We start from the raw sequence: 22,870 nt of genomic DNA, 5'->3' as shown, positions 1-22,870 counted from the left end.
CTAGATACAGCAAAAGAGACTGGCACTGCTGGTCACCAAAGATGCGCTGCATCAACCTCTGAAAGGTACTGGGGGCATTGCAAAGACCAAAAGGCATCCTGTTCCATTCGAACAAGCCAAAAGGTGTACAAAAGGCTGTCTTCGCCCGGTCTGCCTCAGTGACTGGCACCTGGTTGTACCCACTGGCAAGGTCCAGGGTAGAAAACCAACAGGCACCAGACAGAGCGTCAAGGGATTCGTCTATACGTGGTAGAGGAAAGGCATCCTTGCGGGTCTTAATATTAAGTTGCCTGTAGTCCACGCACATGCGCAGACTACCATCCTTTTTCCTCACCAGTACAATGGGGGATGCATAGGGACTGCTGCTTTCGCGGATTACCTGTGATGACAGCAGCTGGTTAATGTGTTCTTTCACAACCTCATAGTCTGAGGGTGGAATACGCCTATAGCGTTGCTTGACAGGAATGTCATCAACCAGGGGGATGTCATGCGAGATCAGGTCAGTACAACCTAAGTCTCCATCGTGAGACGCGAAGACACTGCTGTACTCTCCCAGGAGAGACTTTACCTGCTGCTGTTGTCCAGCTGAAAGAGCTGACAAGTCCAGGTCTTCTAGCTGTGATGGTACAGTAGGTGAAGCTGTATGGGAGGACATTGTAGCTACCCCAGTTGGTACCTCTGCAACTCCAGACGGGAGGCTGACAACATTAACAGTGTCCAACGTACCAACCACAATGCGGGGATACAACATCACATCCACAGACCCTACATTTACCACTGGTATGTAAGCTGTACCCCCACTAACCCGAACCAGGGCAGGAGAGGCAAGCAACCCCGCAGGCAAGCCAGAGTCCAAGGGCTCGAACAAAACTGTTGAGCCTGAAAACTGCTCAGAGCAAGTGGCTGCCACGATCTTCATGACACCACCAGGAATCCGCCAAGCTTTATTACCCCTGACTTTCACTCTCCCAGGGGTGTCCTGGGGGGCTGCGGTCATAGCCTGATGGCACCGCTGCAGTGCCTGCAACACAGGCCCTGGTGCCTCAGAGACACAAGGCTGTGAAAACAGTGCTGCACCATGTTGCCCAAAGAGCTCATGGTAGCACTTGCGGATCACATTCATCCCCAACACACCAGGCACTTGAGCGGGCACACCGCCCGGAGGGTCTCTTACGACTAACACTCCGCACCCAGGCATCACTTTGCCGCAAAGTTGCATTTCAAGCTCCAGGTAACCGATATAGGGGATTGCCAAACCGTTAGCAGCTCTAAGCTGTAACCAGTGACATGATCGGAGACGCTCCTGACCCCAAGGCTCAAAATACTGGTGGAAAAAGCTCTCAGAAACAGTGGATACCATGGAACCAGTATCCACTAAGCTAGGGACCTTTATACCACCCATATCCACATCTACATGGGGACAAGCCGAAATTAGCTTAGAAACATCTAAGTTACTTGAAACAACTTGTGAGCCAGTAGCGGCCCCACCCAAACTGTGGCTCTGCAGTTCGGTGGGTGCTAGTTTTCCGACCCCGATGCAGCATGAGGCCGCCTGTCAACATTGGATGGGAGCTGTGAATGAAACCGAGAACGAGAAGGAGCACGCCTACCATCACACTCCCTCGCAAAATGACCGGGCTGATTGCAGCGCCTACATATTACTGGGCCAGTACGAGATGGGCGACTGTGCGGCTGAAAATGCTGCAACTGAGCAATACTTGCAGTGAGCTGATCAAGTTGCCCCTGCTGACGCTTAAGCATTTCCCTCATCTCACACATCTCAGACACTGGGGGTGAAGAGACAGCTTGCTGATGGCCACCCTGAACGCCATACTGGACACCAAACACTGTAGGGACCGAGTAACTGCGGCCCCGCACACCGCCAGGTAGGCCTTCACGCTCCCACCGGATTGCTTCTGCTCGAACCTCAAGCAAGGTGCTGTTAGGTTGTCTGCGCACTAACTGCTTGAGCTCACGCCGCAAGGAACTATCAGAAACATGCTCCGCAAATTGGTCTCGCAGGAGTGTGTCAGCATTCGGCATGTCCATAGGTGCACACTGCTTCACTTTCTCCATGAGGCCCATTAAAGCGAGGGAAAACTCCTGAAGAGTCTCTCCCTCCTGCTGCTTCCTAGAGAAGAAAGCCGCCTGCAGAGAAACATACGATTCTGCACAACCGTAAAGCTCCTTCAGAATGGCAAACACACTGTCCGGGTTCTCTCTCACTGTGCTAGAGCGATATTTTATCTCCTCTCTAGCCCCACCCTCCAGGTGATCAAACAGAAAAAATGCCTGGTCAGCTCGGGACAAATGCCGAGCCCTCATGCACGCCTGCACTTCCTCAATCCACTCACTCAACCCCATGCCAGTATTACCTCTAAAGACTGGACACTTCCTATCTCGAGGGACAAACACTAACCTCTCTGCTACAGGGACACTAGGACTAGAGGGGGCAATAGATGGCCCAGAAGAGGCAGGCGGTAAAGAACTAGGGCCAGCCTGTTCCTGTCTCAACCGGTCATTATCGGCCTTTAATTGGGCAATTAAGTCTCTAAGTTCCTGTACCTCTTCCGCCATAATGGCAATAACACTTACTGCACTAGGGTTACCAACCAGAGTGCAAAAGCACCCCAAAAGCCTAGTGTGCTTACACTACCCCCTTACCAGAACTGGCACGAAGCTCATCTGGGAACCGCTGCTGCCTTGTCTCTGTATGCCGCTCAGTTTTGCCTACAAAACAGATACTGTTAACACACCAGCACAAACAATAAAACACGGCAAGTACCACGAACACACGTCTCTGCTATTAAAGTAGATCCTGCCGACAACGCCAAGATGTGGCGGCGGGGGCTCGGAGGGGCAATTTAACCCAATACGTTTGACAGAATTACTTGTTGCACGACAACGCCACCCTGGGAATTTCACCCAGAGAGTTTTGATAAGGACACACAGATACGTTCTACTGAAATGCTGGAGACGTGGTTCGTGGTATTAAACATATAGATTTTATTGAGAAATCAGTTTAAAAATCAATAAAAATGAGTTATGCACGAAAAGAAAAATAAACTAACCAATCAGGGCAGAGGCTATGTAAAGAGTGACTGGGGAGTTTCCCCAAATTAAAGAAATCAGAGTGAATCACCCACACACACACACACACAGGAGTGACCACCACCAGGGACCACAGCACACCAAACGAGGGGGGGGACACCACCACCAGTCACCACCACTGGCCTCTGACCCTGCCAACAAAAAAAAAAAAAGAATCACTACTCAAAAGAAGCCAAAAGTAGTTATAAATTAACCCACTAAATCCAAATACACGACTTAATACAAGAAAACAGAATAGAAATAAATAAACGAAACTAAATAATCAACCCCAAATTAAACCCCATGCATCACTCATACAGGAAATCCTTAAAAGTCAGGTCCAGGCGTCTGCCGTGGACGCGACCAAGTTGGTGCTGGTGACAGTAAGGAGTACAAGGTTGCCTGTCACCGAGCCACAGTCATTCAAATAAGCTGCGCAGTTAAGCCGGAGTCCGAGCCGACACACCACTACAGCCTGCGCAGGAGGCAACACTGCCGAAGTAGGAAAAGCAGCAGGAGAACAGTGCAGCCGAAGGGGACGAAGACAAAGCAGCAAAACTGGGGACAAAGCAGCAACCGGGAGGAGACAAAGCAGCAACCAGGAAGAAACAAAGCAACAGCCGCTCCAGAAGCCAGCGGTGACGGTAGTACTCGTCCGTGGCAGCCTCAGCCAGTTAGGGGGGTCCCTAATAACAGATAGGGTTAGCATGGCTAAGCTACCGATAGGATTGAGTGAGTGGATTAGAGAAGTGACTTACCGGAAGTGCGTCAAATGCTGACACAGAGCTAGAAAGAGAAACCCGCACAGTTAGTCGCCATCCCTCCAGACTCGACAGTCAGCAGAACCTGCAGAGCAAGCAGTGCCGCCGGACTGCTAGCAACACGGCTGACCCGGAAGTGAATCAGGGAGGTGCAGGAAGGGCAAGAGAACGCTGCCTCCTTTAAAGCATGACCAGGTAACGGCCGCCAGGTGTACCTAATTAATCACAGCGCCCTCTATACTGCTACATATGGTCCGTGGTGATGGATATTAAAATGGATATGTAATGCACCAGAAAGAGCAAAATTTCAGTTGAACTAGTTTAACCTGTCTAAAATACATGCAGGTCACGCCGCCCTGGAATGTGGTAAACTAACTTTCTGTTTCTCACCAAAAACGAGACAAAACTTTCTGTTTCTCACCAAAAACGAGAAAACATAAGAGACTACGTCTTAGAAACGTAAGTTGAGAACTTGGCCGATAACCCACAACAGTAGATAGAATTTACCAATCAGGAACAAGCCACGCTCAGGCTGGACCTCCTTCAAGGAGGAACAAACCTGTCAGTATACAAACTCAAACACAAACAATTTCAGGTCAGATCACCCCTGACTTTTCCTGGTGCACTGTTGAAGTGTATTATGTGATCTCCGCTCTCTGCAGACAGCGCTAAATAAAATACTCTTGTTGATTCAACATTCTGACTCCTCAGCGGTGTTTTGTCATCTCCCGGCCCGGCTGAGATAGCAACAAAAGTGCGTCTCAACAATTTGGGGGCTCGTCCGGGATGTGAGGGAGAACAGGCGAGGACGACTATTCGGATCTAACACTTTTCTTCACGAGTAGGGGATTCATAGACACAAGCCGGCACCACAAAAAGGTAAGCAGAAACCTGTTATAACAAAATTCTGCATATTGGCCACGATACAAAATGTGTCTTGTCCCATATACGTGAAAAGAAGGGTGAAACTAAAAGAATCAATACGAGTATGCAATTGTAAGTCCGCGGCCTGGCGTAGCGGTTAGATTCCCCGCCAGATAAGGTAATAAGGAATAAAAGTGAAGTGAAACCAAAGGTAAAAGGAAATAATATACCCTGAGAGTGGCGTAACTCCACCTGTCGGCCTGACGAGGTCCAGGAGCGGCTGATACCGCGGCTGGGTTGGAAGCCCGGGGGTGGGGTCCCTGAAATACCATTTGTTACTATAGTGTGTAAAGGTTCCTCGAAAAGCAGCTGGTACTTTGGTTGGTGCTTTATTGAAACTGTTGTGTAATGCAGATGGTTAGGTAGTCTTCCTATGGAAGGTGTTCCACTGTAGGGACAGACGGGGGTAGGTTTCACGGGATAATTCTACGTAATTTTCCTACAGAGAATAAAGTACTGTACTATCGGTTTAGAGCCCGCGAGAGAAAAGCCACTAACATCGGACGGTAACATCTACATGAAAAAGAAACCTTTGGTGTGTTAAAAGTGAAGAGATAAAAAACCGGTAAAAATTTTGAAATGTGTTCATTATTAATGTGTTAATTGTGTATGTGTGTGTTTTGAGAAGTATAGCGGGAGTATTGGGTTGTGGAGAGAATAAGACTCTGAGTCAATCGTTGTGTGAATACTCGCTGTGATCTGCGTCGGCGGCGACTGAAGTGACGGGATACCTAACGGTGTAAACGAACGTCCTTCATCAGCTGCGGTTTAGGACGGTGGAGAGAGGATAAAACCTCTCTAACGGTCCAGCAGAAACACAGGCGAGGGCTAAATCACCCAGTTGATAAACGGGACATTGTCATTGGAGTAAACGCTGTGGTTCCTGTGAAAAGACACCTAGTGAGAGACCGGACCGACTGTTAGAGTTGGCCTAGAAGCTTGTCTCTCAGGGAACTGCAGTGGGCTAACGTAGCTGTCTCCGGTGTTTTGTCGCCGTAATAAAACTGTGGAGCTCAGAGTCTAGTTAAGATGGACGAAGAATTTGACAGGGAGAAAGACGATAGCGGCTGGGGCCCAGCCGGCCCATATGTTAAGTTGAGTACACAAATTGAATCTACAGCCAATGCCCTGGCCGCTACTACAAAACAATCTGATAAAGACAAAAAAGTAAAAAAAGCAATAAAGAAAATGGAAGACCTAGTCTGTGAAAAAGGAAAAACCCTAGAACACAGAGGGCCATTAGGACAACTCTTATTAGAAAAAGTAACAGCAGCCATAAACAAAAAGCAGGAAGCGGCAGAGCAGGGTCAGAGCGCAGGTATGTTGCAGAGACAGAGCTGGAAGAAAAAGGAGCAGGAGGGGGAGAAGGAGCGACAGGAGTGGTCTGAGCTGCTGGTTCACTGGCAAGGCACCAAACACCTGCATCAAAAGGAGCAACTCTCCGGACTGGTAACTGCATCTGACACCTACACATGTCCCCCGCCATATGCACCTCCAGCGCTAGGAATGTATCCTGTGTCAACATTTTACATAGATAAAGGCATAATGAGCCTTGAAACACCCAACACACAGAACACTGAGACAGACGAAGACACTCGTTCTGCGTCCACTGTGCTGCAACCAACTACGTATAGCCCTCTTTCTATGTGCCTTACACAATCGACAGGACAGTCACCTAGTGCGCCAGATAATACACACGCGTTGGCTCAATCCACCCCTGTAGCCGCAGTGCATTTAGGCCCTCAACCATCTCAATCTGGCCTATATCCGCGACTTGAGGTGGTCCAAGCTCAGACAGTTGCTACAACTGCTTCTGGGCCTCCTCAAACAGAATTTAGGGACAGGCAGCTAAGGGAGAGATTACAACAGGAGCAGGAACAGGCTAAACTACTAGCAGATGAGGCTGATCAAAACCAACTACTACAACTACAAAAACAAATAAATCAAGCTAAAAGAGAATTAGAGGCAACAAAATGCGAGCTAATGACGGAACGAGGTAAAAGCAGATCAGCCCCAAAGAAAGCTTATCTTCAAGCTGAAGGACAGTGGGAGGCAGATAAGTCTCAAGGTCTACTGTTAAACTTGGAGGTTGAGCTGTCAGACATGGAGGTAGCCTCAGGGGAAGACTGCCGACATCGTCACCAGTTATCCTCCCTGTCAGAGAAGGATATTGAAACAGTGACTAATGCTTATAAAGTTCCAGACCGACAGAGAGAGGAAAGAAAAGAGCGTCGTGTTTTGATCGAGCCGGTTGTTGATTTGTTAGGAGCGCCCATACCTCCATTAATACAGGAGGCACATACTGATAATATGTGTTTGCGGTCTGGTCGTACGTTGGGCGCGTCTCAATGTCCTCTTATAGCTGTGGCCTCTGGACAACCACCTAAATATAAACCTTTTGCATTTGGTGATGTACAGGCAATGGTAGATAAACTTCCACCTGTGACTGATGGCGGTAGCTTGTGGCTGTGTAAATTAGATACCTTGACAGCCGGACACACTTTGGCTTTAGGGGATTTCCGGGCTGTTGCAGCACGCTGCATGACCCCGACTAACCTTAGAGACATAGAGACAGACGCGCACATTCACCATTTACCTAATAATAGCCCATTCTTAGATCACTGTACTGAAATTGGAGCTGCCATGCGTACTCACTTCCCTTTGCCCAACGCTACTGCTATACCTAAAATCACATGGGACCCAAAACAAAACCCTCGTCAATTTTTAAGTGCAGCAAAAGACATTTGGACCACTCAAACAGGACTGCATCCAGGAAATAGTGGCTCTCAGGCCGAGTGGTTCCGCCAAGCTGTTTTGAATGGAGTCCCTGAGTCAGTGCAACAGGCCATGAAAAACAATCCTGATATGCTGGGATGCCACCTGTGTGTGTGGGAAAAGCACCTCGTTCATCATCTCACTGCCGCCCAAGATAAAACACAACAAGATGAGAAGGAACACACTGACCTTCAAAATCAACTGCTCAAACTGCAATTAGCCAAGGTCAGGGAGGAAGTTAATGAAAAGAAAAAAGGCAAGAAAGAGCCAACTAAGATAATGGCCCAGACAGTACAGTCTGGGGGAGGAGATATCACCCCGGCTTATCCGGATCTTTCTCACACTCCGCCATGGGAGCCGTACCATAGAAGGGGGGGAGGAATAAACAGAGGGTGGAGAGGTCCGCGGGGCGGGGGAAGGAGAGGGTTCTCAGGGGGATGGTCTTATGGACGAAACCGTGTCTGTTTCCTGTGTGGTGACTCCTCCCACTGGATGAAGGACTGTCCATACAACCCGGCCTCAGCACGTGGTGGATATCAACCGAGAGGAAGGGGAGGGGAGCAACAAAGAGGAGGCCATGGAGGTGGCTCTCATCCTCCCTACCCACAGTCCCCCCTGTGGCAGGATGCTGAGTGACACACCCCACAGAGAAGCCCTGAACAGCACCTCACGGCAGAACCGGTGTTGTCAGTGGCAGTAAATCAAGACACACTGCCTTTCCTTGTGGATACTGGTGCCACCGTTTCCACCATCAAGACTGTACAAAAAAACTTGTTGTCAACTGAAGTCATAACAGTCATGGGTTTCTCTGGGGTTCCTACTACTCTGTCTTACACCAAGCCTCTCACTACCCGGTTGGGTAACCAGACTGTGTTGCACCCATTTGTGCATTCTCCTGAAGTGCCTTCCAATCTTCTAGGGAGAGATCTTCTGACTCGCTTGGGAGCAACCATCCTCTGCTCCCCGGACGGCCTCACAGTCTCTTTTCCTGATGGCACCTCTCTGCCATGTGACTGCGCCGGCGCCACACATTCGAGTCAATACCTCATCCAACCCATTGCTGAAAAAGCAGCTGACGTCTATTGGGGTTTATTGCACAGTGAAAAAGTAGACAAAGGTGGAATCTTGTCGGCCTATCTCACCTGGAAGCCCTGGATCTCCCAGATTCACCCCTACGTGGCCCCTCCTGACCCTCTCCATATGACTTTGTTCTATGACAGACAGGAAACTCAGTGGTATGAGGAACAGTTTAATAAAGACATAGAGGGACAAAATTGGGAACTACATTCATGTGCTATTTATGTGGCTCCTATTGGTGTTGCTGCAGAAGTAACACTCACCCCTGAACAACAAGAGTGGTACATGATGAGTGATGAAGCTGCTCCCCACATCTCCCTTGCTTTGCATCCCAAACATCAAGCTAAAGAATTAGGCTCCATTGTGAAAACGGCGCAGCTACTAACTGATTGGAAACCTCTTGCGTCGTCGCTGTTGTATTCCCCCTCTGCTGAAATCTACAAAATACAGGTCTCTTGCACTGATCAGGCACTTATGGACCATGCCCAGGTTTCTCGACACCATGGACGCGAAAAAACTGATCATCCTGATGCGGCACGTATGATCGATTCGCTGCCCGACTCGTTGTGGTCCTCTGGACCCACGGACGTGGGTCTTGTTGATTGTCCCCCGGTGTCCTTTAAACTAAAATCTGACACTCCAGTATGGATCCCACAATATCCGAGCAAAAGGGAAGCTGAGATAGGCATCGCAGACACCATCGAAGGTCTTCTCAAAAAGGGGGTGTTGATTGAAACATCTTCTGAATGGAACACACCTATTTGGCCGGTTGAAAAGAAAAAGAAAAGTGTCTATCGCATGGTTCATGACCTTAGGGCTATTAATGCGGCCCTGAGCACTAACACGATCCCTGTCCCCAATCCCTACGTTGCACTAACCAATCTTGACCCCCGTCATCAATGGTTCACGTGTATTGATCTCGCAAACGCATTTTTCTGTATTCCATTGGCAGAAGAGTGTAGACACTTTTTCTCCTTCACCTATCGCGGTGTTCAATTGACTTATTCTCGTCCACCCCAGGGTTTTGCGCTGTCTCCAGGACTGTTTAATCAAGTGCTAAAAGACGTTTTGACTGACTGCGACCTTCCCCCTGACACGACCCTTGTACAGTATGTTGATGACTTACTCATAGCTGCACCCACTGCCACACTCTGTCTGAAAGCCACCGAACAGGTATTGCTACACTTAGCAAACCGCGGGTTTAAAGCCAGCAAGTCAAAACTACAAGTCGCCCGACGAGTAGTCTCGTTCCTGGGCAGACAAATCTCACAGGATGGGGCTGGTTTGTCCCCGGAACACAAAAACACAATCTTGCACCATCCTAAGCCTACAACTGTCAAGGACATGCTTTCGTTCCTAGGTCTTACGGGCTACAGTCGTAACTATGTTGCTAACTACACGGGTCTTACCTCTCCCCTTAGGGATCTCGTGAGGGAGCATGGCATGCGAAATTTGTCGGCTCCCTTGAACTGGACGGCTCATGCTGAGGAGTCCTTCATCTCATTGAAACAACAACTCTCCTGTGCTGCCAGTCTAGCTGTCCCTGACTACTCTTCCACGTTTTATCTTGATGTTTCTGCCACAGCACATTGCGTGAATGGAGTGCTGTTCCAGAAAAAAGGGGGAGATAGGAAAGTATTGATGTACATCAGCACAATGCTAGATAACATGGAAAAACGTCATCCACTTTGTACACAACATGCAGCAGGGATAGCAAAAATCATACAAAAAACAGCACACATCGTCATGGACCACCCACTACACATTCTAACCACTCACAGTGTTGTTGCCTATGTCAATTCAACTACATTCACACTCACTGCATTGAGACAAAGGCGACTATCTAAAATACTGGAGGCACCTAATCTCACTTTCACACACGAAGGAATCAACATGGCAGATCACATGGGCACAGGGACACCACATCAGTGTGTAGACAGGGTTCAGAAAGAGGAGAAAGTCAGACCAGACTTACAGGCAGAACCCTTTGAGGGAGGCAGAGAGCTGTACACAGATGGGTGTTGTTTCCGTCATGAGGAACAAGGCCTCATTTCTGCATACGCAGTGGTAGAGAAGATAGAGCATGGGTTCACAACACTCAAAGCAGGGAGAATCGAGGGACCGCAGTCGGCACAGAGGGCAGAAATATTGGCCGTTATCGAGGCTTTAAAAGCAGGTGAAAAACAAACAGTCAACATCTACACTGATTCGGCCTATGCAGTAGGAGCAGTACACATAGAACTGCCACAATGGCAAAGAACAGGATTTCTCACGGCCTCAAATAAACCCATCAAACATGAAACAGAAATGAGACAATTGACAGAAGCCCTGATGTTACCACAAAAGGTAGCAGTGATCAAATGCAAAGGACACGAAAAAACACATTCACCTACTAAAGAAGGTAATGATGCTGCAGACGCAGCTGCTAAAAAGGCAGCAGGATATGTACATAACATGATAATGCTTTGTTCAGACACTGAAAATGTATTAAAGACAAGTTCAGAAATTGTACATATAAAAACTGAACAAAACAAAGCTTCACCTGAGGAAAAATCCTTGTGGTTGGCCAGAGGTTGCACAAAGGTTGATGACCTATGGCGAAGTCCCGATGGCAGGATTGTGCTGCCACCGGGAATAAAACCACTAGTACTGACGGAGGCGCATGGAGTGGGGCATGTTGGGGCTACACAGATGCAGAGGAACCTGGAAAATTGGTGGCATCCATTTTTGAAAGAAATGTGTAAATATCATGTAAATACTTGTCATGAGTGTACAATGTATAATGCTCGACCAGCAGTCAAACCACATCCTGGACGTTTCCCTCTTGAGACAAAAGCAGGGAAAGAGATCATCATAGACTACACAGATATGGTGAATCCGGCCCAAGGATACAGGTATATGTTGGTATGTGTTGATGCGTATTCAGGATGGCCAGAAGCCATCCCCACAAAGCGGGAAGACAGTAAGTCTGTGGTAAAGTTTCTGGTGAACCATTACATTCCAAGACATGGTTTTCCAGAAAAGGTCCGGTCGGACAATGGCACTCACTTCAAAAATCACGATCTACAAAAGGTTGAAGAAATGCTCGGGTTAAAACATAACTTCGGTTCTGTTTACCATCCTCAATCTCAAGGGAAGGTTGAAAGAATGAATCAGACCCTAAAAACCAAAATAGCAAAAATCTGTGCACAAACAAAAATGAGTTGGGTAGATGCTTTACCTCTCGCTCTCATGTCAATCCGCAGCTCTGTAAATCAGAGCACAAAGTTCACTCCGTTTGAACTGACCACTGGCAGGAGGTTTCCAGGACCACAGTCCAAACTCCTTGGACTTAAGGAAAACGATCAAGCACTAACCCACAAGCAATATTTTCATGCTCTGCAGACTCTTGTTTCAGAATACGCCAAACAAGTGGGAGAGAGAGCTGAAGGAGAACCAGAGGCCCCGCCAGACACGGACTGGGTACTACTGAGAGTGATCAAACGTAAGTGGACGGAGCCAAGGTGGACAGGCCCCTACCAGGTGACTGAACGCACCTCACACGCTGTTCGGCTGAACGGCAAAGGAGACACGTGGTTCCATTGGAGCCAATGTGCAGCAGCGGACGCTCCTGCACGCACGCTGGGAGAAACACGCACTGAGCTGCGTGAACAACAACAAAGGGAAAAGACCACCGATCAACAAGGGGCAGAATAATCCCCTGGTGGCATCAGGGTGAGGTAGTCTATCCAATACCCCTGAGGGAGAAGGTGAAATAGCGCTTCTCTCCAACACGTGGTGTGCCAAACCACCAACCAGGATCGTCGTGGAGCCTCGACAATGATGGAACTCCAACTCAACCTCCTCATCTTCTGTTGGTTTGTGGTAGTTATTACATTTCTCTGGGCTCTCCTGCATCTACTGGTTACAGGAACAACAAAACTGTGATCCATGCCCAAGCTGATAACGCCTGATCATTTAATTTTCATGTGAAGTAATTACTGACACAACCACGTTTAAATTTTCTATTTTATAAACAATTTTTTACTGTTGCATTTGCTGAAGAGTTGTGTGACTGAAATAACTGAAGGTCTGAAGCTGCCTGGGGGGTAACCCTGCCTCAGGTTACATATGTTTAAACTCTCGTCACTGGAAGGTTTTATTGCTTGCTAAAATGTTGTACGGCCAATGGAAACCATTGTTGATCCTCGGATTTCTCTCCTTCATCATCGTAACTCTGATTTCCCTTTTGACCGAATCTGATTTTCCTTTTGGCCGAAGGGAAAACTGCACTTTGCGTAAGCAGCGACAATATCAAGGCCAGGATTCGTGTGACTCGTCTGATCGGGCCCGATATTATGCGTTGTATTATTATTATGTGTTTTGTTCCCCCGCAAATGACACCACTGCAATTTCAATTCCCTATTCGGCTCTCCGTGAGTCACATGGTATGACGGGGGGGGCACATAATGATTACTATGTGTTGGCCGGGTCAGGGTGGGGTTCACTAATTGGGGAAACCACATACGACTGGAGTAGCTGGTCGAAGGGAATTTTTAAGACATATAGACGCAATTTCACTATAACTAAGACCAATCACGGACTCATACTTATGTACAACACTACAATCAAAGTTTGTCTATCTGTCTCACTCTTTCAATACACATACGGAGCCCCTTTAGTCCAAATCGCGCTATGTTATGACCCCGCCCGATCAGCTCCAGACGTCTCTGTCAAAGCACGGGACCTACATGCTCAGATCATAGTGTTCCGCAGCCGCAGCAACACAAGTTTAGGGCCTGCAGATGAACTGTTCCAAGTTACCACCGGCATTTCTGCTAGTTACAACAATTGGCTGCTGTTGGCAGAACAAGCTGCCACCACTGTCAATTCCAGTTGTGTCGTTTGCCTTGGCGCCCGCCTGGTTTTGAGAGTTGTGCCGGCTGACATACCCCCATCATGCCTTATTGAGGTCATGAACAACACAGTGGTGAAAGATTCAAATTGTTCACTATGGGACACAATATTCCCAGTGTTTAGTACGGCTTCTAAAAAACCTATATTCTCAACAGGAGTAGCTCCAGGTAACTTCACGTGTATAACCTTTAATTCGACTGGCCCTAAAATAGGCTCGTTAAACCCCGCACTTTGTTCTTACAACATTACAGTTCCAACTGGGTTCTCTCCTGTTGCCCGAGCTGATATATGGTGGTGGTGTGGTGAGGACAGTATTTACGATGGCTTACCTCGCAATGTTACAGGCCATTGTGCCTTGATTACTCTTTTGCTCCCAGTGAAGGTATACCCCATCTCGGCTGATGACTTAATGACAAAGTCCAATACTCTCATACCTACGGAGTGGGGCGATAGAGTTAAACGGTCAGCTAACAATCCTTGGTTACATGCTGACGACCCGACATACATAGATGCCATAGGTGTTCCACGCGGCGTCCCAGACGAGTATAAAATAGTTGATCAGGTTGCGGCAGGCTTTGAATCGTCTCTATGTTGGTGGTGCACAATCAACAAAAATGTGGACAGAATAAATTACATCCATTACAATGTCCAGCGCCTCGGCAACCAGACTGAGGAAGGTTTCCGTGCCGTACATGAGCAACTGAAAGCCTCATCTCTTATGGCATTCCAAAACAGAGTCGCCGTGGACATGCTCCTGGCTGAAAAGGGAGGAGTATGTGCCATTTTCGGAGAGCAGTGTTGCACGTTCATCCCCAATAACACCGCGCCGGACGGTCGCCTTACTAAAGCTATTGATGGTTTACGAACTCTGAATAAGAAAATGAAGGACCACTCAGGTGTTGACACCTCGATGTGGGATAATTGGATGCAGGCGTTCGGTAAATATAAATCTCTTGTTTCCTCGATGCTAATTTCAATTGCTGTATTCGCCTCCATCCTCACCCTCTGTGGTTGTTGTTGTATCCCCTGCTTCCGTTCACTGGCTAACCGCGTCATTACAACGGCCATTGAAGGTAAATCTCCGCCTCATCAGATGATGCCCTTGTTACAGGCCTCATCGGAGAGTTCCGAGGTTGAGGGAGAGAAAAGACTCACTGTTTCCATATTCAAAGTTTAAAATTCTACTGTTACCATGATGCCTACTGACACTAGACGACTTGCACCCACAGTGCCTTAGCTTTATCTCCTCAAACAATTACGTTGATTAACGGGCAAATGATGATTGAGACATTTTTGTACTCCATGTCATGGTCCCCATATCCTCCCAGATAGCATGTGCGGCTCTACCAAGAGGTCTGGGATATGTTTGGAGTTTAGTTGATGGTGATGTGTGTACCTTTCGCTTATTAATTCAGGGTTTCTTTTTACTGAGTTTTTGTTTAATTTTCTGTATATCACTGGATTACGCTATTTACTATTTTTCTGTTTGTGATCTCTTTGAAGAGATCAAAAGGGGGATTGATGGATATTAAAATGGATATGTAATGCACCAGAAAGAGCAAAATTTCAGTTGAACTAGTTTAACCTGTCTAAAATACATGCAGGTCACGCCGCCCTGGAATGTGGTAAACTAACTTTCTGTTTCTCACCAAAAACGAGACAAAACTTTCTGTTTCTCACCAAAACGAGAAAACATAAGAGACTACGTCTTAGAAACGTAAGTTGAGAACTTGGCCGATAACCCACAACAGTAGATAGAGTTTACCAATCAGGAACAGGCCACGCTCAGGCTGGACCTCCTTCAAGGAGGAACAAACCTGTCAGTATACAAACTCAAACACAAACAACTTCAGATCAGATCACCCCTGGCTTTTCCTGGTGCACTGTTGAAGTGTATTATGTGATCTCCGCTCTCTGCAGACAGCGCTAAATAAAATACTCTTGTTGATTCAACATTCTGACTCCTCAGCGGTGTTTTGTCATCTCCCGGCCCGGCTGAGATAGCAACAAAAGTGCGTCTCAACATGGTCCATGTCATAAAGGTCGAAGTTTTTTATCTGTTCTGATGATGATTGGAAATGTCTGTTTATTGTTTATCGCTTGTAAGGATCACCGTTAGCTGTCACTGAGGCAGCAGCTACTCTTCCTGGGGTCCAAATGAAAATGCACATCTGCAGTCAAACAGGTTCAGGTAGATGCAGAGTCCTACATTAAAACAAACCACAACAACAACCTCAACTGCAGTATACACATTACACTTCCATCACCAGATCCTCTGCATATACATATACTTTAGAGTGGTGCTGTGGCTTAGCTGGTCAAAGTGTCTCTCTAGTATACAAGAGGTCCTGGGTTCAAGTCCCAGCAGTACTTTGCTTTAGAATGTGACACATTGTTGATATAACAAGCTGGCAGCTGAACCTTTTCTTGCCTGGACAAGCACTGAGCGAGGTGCTGTATTCCACCCTGAACAGGAAATGTTTCAGCTGTGTGCTGTACCTATGATACTTACATTGAGGTAACTCATCTGTACATATGAGCCATGAAGGCCAGCACGTACTTTGGCCTGTGAGCTGTGAAGCATCGGACACAAAGACACACAAAGACAACACATGATGCCCTGAGAGACGATACCTGAACAGGAGAACTAGTCACTGCATGTACAGCTGCTTCTTATCTGGAGTTTTTTTCTGTCATCTATAATAAAGTAGAAAAGAGACACAGCTCCACAGTAACAGAGGTGTGCTGCTGTAACGCTGAGTGCTGGATTCATGTTCAGTTTATGGTTTTAGGCTGTAACAGGAACTGGTCATCATGTCTCTGTGGCGCAATCGGTCAGCGTGTTCGGCTGTTAACTGAAAGGATGGTGGTTCGAGCCCACCCAGGGACGTGTTTTGTTTAATTCACTGGTATTATAGTTCACACATGGAAGACCGGAGGATTTTTACGTTGATGCTCAGTAATCTCCATCTAGTGGACAGATGGTAGAAGTTGATTCCTGAAAAGAGGAAGTGACTTTTCCTCAGATAAAACTGTTGAAGGAGAACGAGCAGTTTCTTCTCTTCACATATTTCCTCACTGACTCAAATTGATGGAGAATGTCATTTATCTCTTCCTCCAGTAATGTGTACAGTTGTCACTGTGCTGCTCCTGACTCAGTGATGCTGTTGGATGCTTATAGGGCCGCCGTTCTTAAAGTGTGGGCTCTATAATAAGCTATAATTATCCTAAATGTTGCTCCGTTTGTGTCTCACAGAGATCCTGCCTGTTTGGGAGAGCGTTACATTAAAGATTTAAAGGTCCCTGTTTCAATCCTGGGTTTCAGCAGCTGTTGTGGGTCCTTTTGTTCGCTCCCCCAAATGAGCTATTTCAGCACAGCACACAGTAGAAATGACTTCTCATTATTGCTTCCATGACCTGGAAGTGGAACTAAAGGTGTGTCCCTATCACCGGCCTTGATAATGATAACTGAGCACCAGTGAGTGCTCTCCTCCTCTTAGAGTCCTAACAACAGCACTCAGCTGTGTCTCTCCCCAAATGGGAAACTTGGTCCATAAAAGGAAGTAAATGTTGTTGGCAGGATTCAAACCTGCGTGGGGAAACCCCAATGGATTTCTAGTCCATCGCCTTAACCACTCGGCCACAACAACCACAGGCAGGAAAGTTCCCGTGACTCAACATTTTCCAGCCTGGATAGTTTCCTCCTCAAAGGACAGGGCACCTTCTTGTTGTGATCGATGCCCACATTCTCCACAAGACTTCAGCTCTTTGGAGATACAGCAACAAGTGAACTAAACACAGCAGGTCTCTGGGTGGGCTTTGGAGCCTTTTGGTAAACAGAAGCAGGACTGTTGTTGTGTATGGAGCTTTGACTGTTACCAAACTGTTACCTGAACAGGTGAAGGTTCATTCTGATGGAATGAACTGTTTCTACACAAGCTGCATGAATGTGACACAGAGCTCATGTTTAAAGTATTTTTCTTCAGTACTCTTATTGTGTATGGAGCTCTGACTGTTGACATAAGTGCAGGTGACCTAAATTCAGCAGCATCATCAATGTCCTCATCTCATCCAAAAGGCTTCATCAGACAGATCGGTGTTGCAGGAGCTCAGAAGCTATCTGGTTAGCTAATGCTGCCAGACCATGCAGAGGATGTAGGTCAGTGGTAGAACGTGCACTTCCCATGTATAAGTGTTTCCTATCTACAACATCTTACATTATGAATGAGGCACTGCTGGGATTTGAACACAGGATCTCCTGTTTACGAGACAGGTGCTTTGACCAGCTAGGCCACAGCACCACTCTGATGTACATGTATATGCAGAGGTTCAGATTGATCATACACTACAACATCTCACATCCACAGCACTCTACTCAACTGTTCTTAAACAACATTTAATAGACATGAATAGCAGAGTCCTCCTTGGAAACTTAAGTTTGTTACATCTAACTCAGCTGTACTCAGTCAGCCTGTACAGATTCAGTAACAGCTGAGTTACCTTTAGTCCAACAACTGCTGTCCATTTCTACCACAGGGAGCCACAGGCTTTAGAGTTTTCAGTCCTAACCCTTGATTGTCAAGCAATCATATTCCCATTTTATGCAGATTTTTCATCCACAACACACACACAACAATCTTGAATTGTTTAATTAAATCTAAAACTGTTATGAATGACAAATTTAGAGTGCTAACAATTACACCATGGACCGTACAATTTTTTATTGTATTTGTATTTTTACTTTTATCATTTAATATGTTTTGCTGCGTTTCAACTCGTTAACGCTTTAAGCTACAGAAAGTATAAAGAGCAGTCGCACCACACAAGCATTTCAAAATAAAAGGCAATTTATATTAGTTTATTTGTATCTTTAGCTCAGATGTAGCAAAGCACAACAATGCTGTCAATAAGCAACTTTCCTATTTGGGTTCCTTGAAACATTCGGTGCAGTAGGCAGCACGTCAGTCTCATCATCTGAAGGTCATGAGTTTGAGCCTTATACGGGGTGCAGCTTCAGTTAATAATGAGGAGTTAGTGTTTGTGACTAGAACCTCAGTTCCTTTAACATGCTTCGATGATATATTAGACTTCTATGGACCATTTCACCGCTCTGCATAGACAAGTATAAAGAATGACACAACAGGTGTCATCTCACTATTTTCCAGTTTAAATGCACAACAGCAGCATCCAGCTTCTCTGTCAGAGAGTTGTGAAGTTCTGTCTCTGCATCAACACCATGAACCACAAAATTATCATTGCAATCTCTGGACAAGAGAAACAGTAATTTTGTGGTTGTTGCTGATCCACTGACCACCTCGACCTTAATTTTGTAACCTCTGCCATGAATCCATACAAAAAAAAAAACGAAGACTTGCTGTGTTTAGTTCACTTGTTGCTGTATCTCCAAATAGCTAAAGTCTTGTGGAGAATGTGGGCATTGATCCCACTACCTCTCACATGCTAAGCTAGCGGTCTACCATTTGAGCTAATTCCCCTGCCATGCTAGCATGCAAGCTAAGCTTTGAGAAAAGGCCGCTTTAACAATATCAACAGGTTTCAAAGCTTTTTCGAGAGAGTTCAAAATAATTAAATTTTTCAATCATCTGTATTTTTCAGTAAAAACACTTTCCCTGACCGGGAATCGAACCCAGGCCGCGGCGGTGAGAGCGCCGAATCCTAGCCACTAGACCACGTAGACAAAATACCTTTGTCCCAAAACCTTACAACAGTAGAGGTGAAAGAAAATTTGTCCTTTCACACAGTGAAGGTTCCAATGTGAAACCTTAACCTGTAGACAACCTGTTTTGTCCACTCCACACGTGTGAGCAAGTGCAAACTCTGAGCCTCCATGTGATCTGATCAGATCGTGGTCATTGTGTATTGGAATGACTGGACTCACTTTGATAGGCAAATTTTTCAGCTTCTGTCGTCAGAATGGCTGAGCGTTCTAAGGTGCTGCGTTCAGGTCGCAGTCTCCCCTGGAGACTCCAGGACAAGTATCAAACATGACGAGGAGGCCGAGTGATTAAGGCGATGGACTGCTAATCCGTTGTGCTCTGCACGCGTGGGTTGGAATCCCATCCTCGTTGGTGGTTGCGTTAGTCTTTCCATGTTGCAACAACAACATACAATACATACAAACATAAATGTTACTGAGTGTTATTTTCCCATTTGTTTTTACTTCTTCTACGATACAGATACAGACGGTTTCAGAGAACAACTGCAGAGATGACCCTTTCAAACCCACGCCTCCAGAGGAGACTACGACCTGAACACAGCGCCTTGGACCGCTCGGCCATCCTGGCTGTTTTTGTCAACCAGTGGAGCCCCCTGCTGGTCATTGGATAGACTGCAGGTGGAAGTCTCAGTACTTTTTAACCTGCTCATAACCAGGCAGTGTTCTGCTGGGTAAGTTTGGGTCGAAAAAAAAAAAAAAAGAAACTACTTATCGCCCAACGTGGGGCTCGAACCCATGACCCTGAGATTAAGAGTCTCATGCTCTACCGACTGAGCTAGCCGGGCTGCTAAAGCTGCAAAAAATTTTCCTAAAAATTCCCAAAAAATACAGACTGTTTATTTTTATCATTATGCTGCGTTGTATGTATGCTCCTTGATGCTTTGAGCTGCAGAAAGAACAAGAGCAGTTTTACAAACATTTCAAAATAAAAGCCAATTTAGATTATTTTATTTGTATCTTTAGTTCAGATGTAGCAAAGCGCAACAATTCTGTCAATAAGGATCTTTCCCATTTGGGTTATTTGAAGTGATGGTGGCCACTGATGCAACTGTGATGACCCTGTCGTTAGTACACACCCTCTGGTCCCCCTTCTTGAAGGGCTGTTAATGATTACTTTGTTTGTGTGCAGCTGTTTCGTTCCTAATGTTGTTCCAAGCTGCTGGCCTGGTTTTGATTCCCGGCCATTGCTGCTTAGCTTGAGAAAAGTTTTTATTTATTTAAGAAATCTACACAGCTGCTTGTTGTTGTGGCCGCGTGGTTAAGGAGGTGGACTTGAAATCCATTGGGGTGTCCCTGCGTAGGTTCGAATCCTGCCAACAACGGCTAGTCATTTTTGACCAAGTTTCCCAGTGAGAGAGCTCCAGAGCAGGTTAAAGAATATCTGTAATATGCACGGCATTAAAATATGGGACAGCTGAGTGCTGTTGTTAGGACTCATCTTCGAGGATCAGACCACTGACTGGTGCTCAGTTTTCATTATCAAGGTCGGTGATAGGGACACACCTTTAGTTCCACTTCCAGGCCATGGACGCAAGAACGAGAATAGCAACACTGCAACAGTGTTTCTGCAAACAAGGCAAGAGAGGAAGCCTGACAAAAAATTCAGATAATGTAAATTAATATAGACGATATAATGTATCATTATATTTACATAACATTAATTCCCTCCTTAACATTGTCTCACAATGAAGAATACATGGAAATCACTTAGATTAGGGCCGGTGTCGGCAACCTGTGGCTCCGGAGGAAAAGCTTATTTTGGAAAAAAATAAAAATAACAGTTAATGGTCAATTAATTTATTTTGTCTTATTTATTTAGTATAGTTATTTTTGTATCGTTATTTCTTTGGAGATTCAGATGCTCTTGTGACTTTAAAATAAATTTAGTTTTAAAAGCTAATAGCTTGCTCAGAAGCACAACTGGAACAATTGAAAGGCTTCCCAAACCAGAGAAACAACCAACCGTTGTTGGCAGGATTAGAACCTGTGCGGGGAAACCCCAATGGATTTCTAGTCCATCGCCTTAACCACTCGGCCACAACAACCACACACAGCAAAGCTCCCAGCACAGCTTCCAACTCTTTTTCCTTGAGGGAATTATACTGGAGATGACAAACCTGGAGGGGAAGCGTGTGTTTGGGGACATCTGGAGAGAATTGGACCTGGTAGACCTCCAAACCTACCTGGGTCTGAAAAGGCTGACTGTGATGTTTCTCATTTCAGCCCAGCTGGTGTTGGTATCGTCTGTCACTGTAACTTTTGTTCACAGGGAGATGAAAAGTGCCTGACTTAGTGGATTGGTTTTCATTGACAAGAAACAAACTGGCAGTGCTGGGATTCGAACCCACGCCTCCGAAGAGACTGGAGCCTTAATCCAGCGCCTTGGACCGCTCGGCCACACTACCACTGTATGACTGTTTAAATTCATGCTGGATGTTCACCACCCACTTCTCCAAAGTCCAACAGTGAAGGTTTCAAATCCAGTTCAGTCCAAATAGTTCCAGTTTTGTTGTCAAACGTATCTGGCAGGACCATGATTGTCTTTTGAGCTTCATTAACAGAGTGCACTCTACTGTGGAGGTCATGAGAAAAAATGGGAGGAGCCTTTGATCTCTGTGATGTCATTAGAACCTTTGTGACATCACAGAATCAGCATCTCCTTTGATGGTTACTGATGGAACAGGAAAAGGTCAGATCCTGATATAATCTTGTGAATCCACAAGTATGCCTTTCTTTGTTTGTGTACCAACAGCCTGAGCTCTGGTTCTGACTTTGTTTTGATGAACCTCATTATTTACACACAGCACATTCAGGACATTAATGTGACAGTTTAATATATGCTAAAGAAACCTTGTTCAGACTCATGATGGTCAGCCACGTATGTTGAGGGTATTTTCAGATCCAAAATACAGGATACAAGGACACAGCACTCTCTCTGACCAGTCACTGAACTGCACAGTCTTCATGTCTCCCAGCAGTTCCTTGTTGCTAAAGTCAGATGTTGTAGAAAAAAAAGATGGGATGGGATGAGGCCATTGATAATGCTGCCTGTCCTCACTAGCTCCTCCTCTGTGGTGACCCCCAAACAGGACACAACCTCAGTATCATGACAAGTCATGCTGCTGAACAATTAATGCTACAAGGATTCATTTCAGCTTCACTTTAACAGATTGGTTTCATACATTTATGTGACACACAGTCAGGTCATGTCCTCTTTCTGTAGATCAAAGCGTTCAGGAGTTCAAACACAGCAAAACATACTGAATGATAAAAATGAAGATTTGAAGAAGGAATTAAAATAGAAGTGATGAACTGTGGATGGCAACCGAACCAATGAGTGCTGTTGTTCTCAGGCTGATGGTGCCGAAAGGAGCACATCATCTGCAAAATCCTCCAGATACTGACCTGGAACCCCTCCTCACCACGGCTTCCCAAAATCCTGTCCATGAACATCACTAACAGAATTGGACAGAAAGCACAGCCCTGCTGGACGCCAACACCCTGCTGCTTAAAATCTCCTGACATCTTCCAGCTAGATGATGAGACATCCAGTGTTTTAGGATAGCAGAGGATGGTTTTGATCCATCGACCTCTGGGTTATGGGCCCAGC

General features: G+C 46.2%; 7 non-coding genes across 7 annotated transcripts; 2 read left to right on the top strand and 5 right to left on the bottom strand.

Moving 5' to 3' along the window:
- The first annotated feature begins 16,339 nt into the window (after positions 1–16,339).
- trnan-guu (transfer RNA asparagine (anticodon GUU)) lies at positions 16,340–16,413 on the top strand. Its single transcript has one exon. It is a non-coding gene; the product is annotated as a tRNA-Asn (tRNA).
- Positions 16,414–17,091: 678 nt separating this feature from the next.
- trnas-aga (transfer RNA serine (anticodon AGA)) lies at positions 17,092–17,173 on the bottom strand. Its single transcript has one exon. It is a non-coding gene; the product is annotated as a tRNA-Ser (tRNA).
- A 577-nt stretch (positions 17,174–17,750) lies between these two features.
- On the bottom strand, positions 17,751–17,824 carry trnat-cgu (transfer RNA threonine (anticodon CGU)). Its single transcript has one exon. It is a non-coding gene; the product is annotated as a tRNA-Thr (tRNA).
- A 2,148-nt stretch (positions 17,825–19,972) lies between these two features.
- On the bottom strand, positions 19,973–20,045 carry trnak-cuu (transfer RNA lysine (anticodon CUU)). The gene has a single exon. It is a non-coding gene; the product is annotated as a tRNA-Lys (tRNA).
- Positions 20,046–20,500: 455 nt separating this feature from the next.
- Positions 20,501–20,582, top strand: trnas-uga (transfer RNA serine (anticodon UGA)). The gene has a single exon. It is a non-coding gene; the product is annotated as a tRNA-Ser (tRNA).
- A 641-nt stretch (positions 20,583–21,223) lies between these two features.
- Positions 21,224–21,305, bottom strand: trnas-aga (transfer RNA serine (anticodon AGA)). The gene has a single exon. It is a non-coding gene; the product is annotated as a tRNA-Ser (tRNA).
- Positions 21,306–21,583: 278 nt separating this feature from the next.
- On the bottom strand, positions 21,584–21,665 carry trnal-aag (transfer RNA leucine (anticodon AAG)). The gene has a single exon. It is a non-coding gene; the product is annotated as a tRNA-Leu (tRNA).
- Positions 21,666–22,870: the final 1,205 nt, after the last annotated feature.

The sequence above is a fragment of the Echeneis naucrates genome, chromosome 2, assembly GCF_900963305.1.
Source record: "Echeneis naucrates chromosome 2, fEcheNa1.1, whole genome shotgun sequence".
NCBI classification, from domain to species: domain Eukaryota; kingdom Metazoa; phylum Chordata; class Actinopteri; order Carangiformes; family Echeneidae; genus Echeneis; species Echeneis naucrates.
This window is presented reverse-complemented; position numbering and strand designations above follow the sequence as displayed.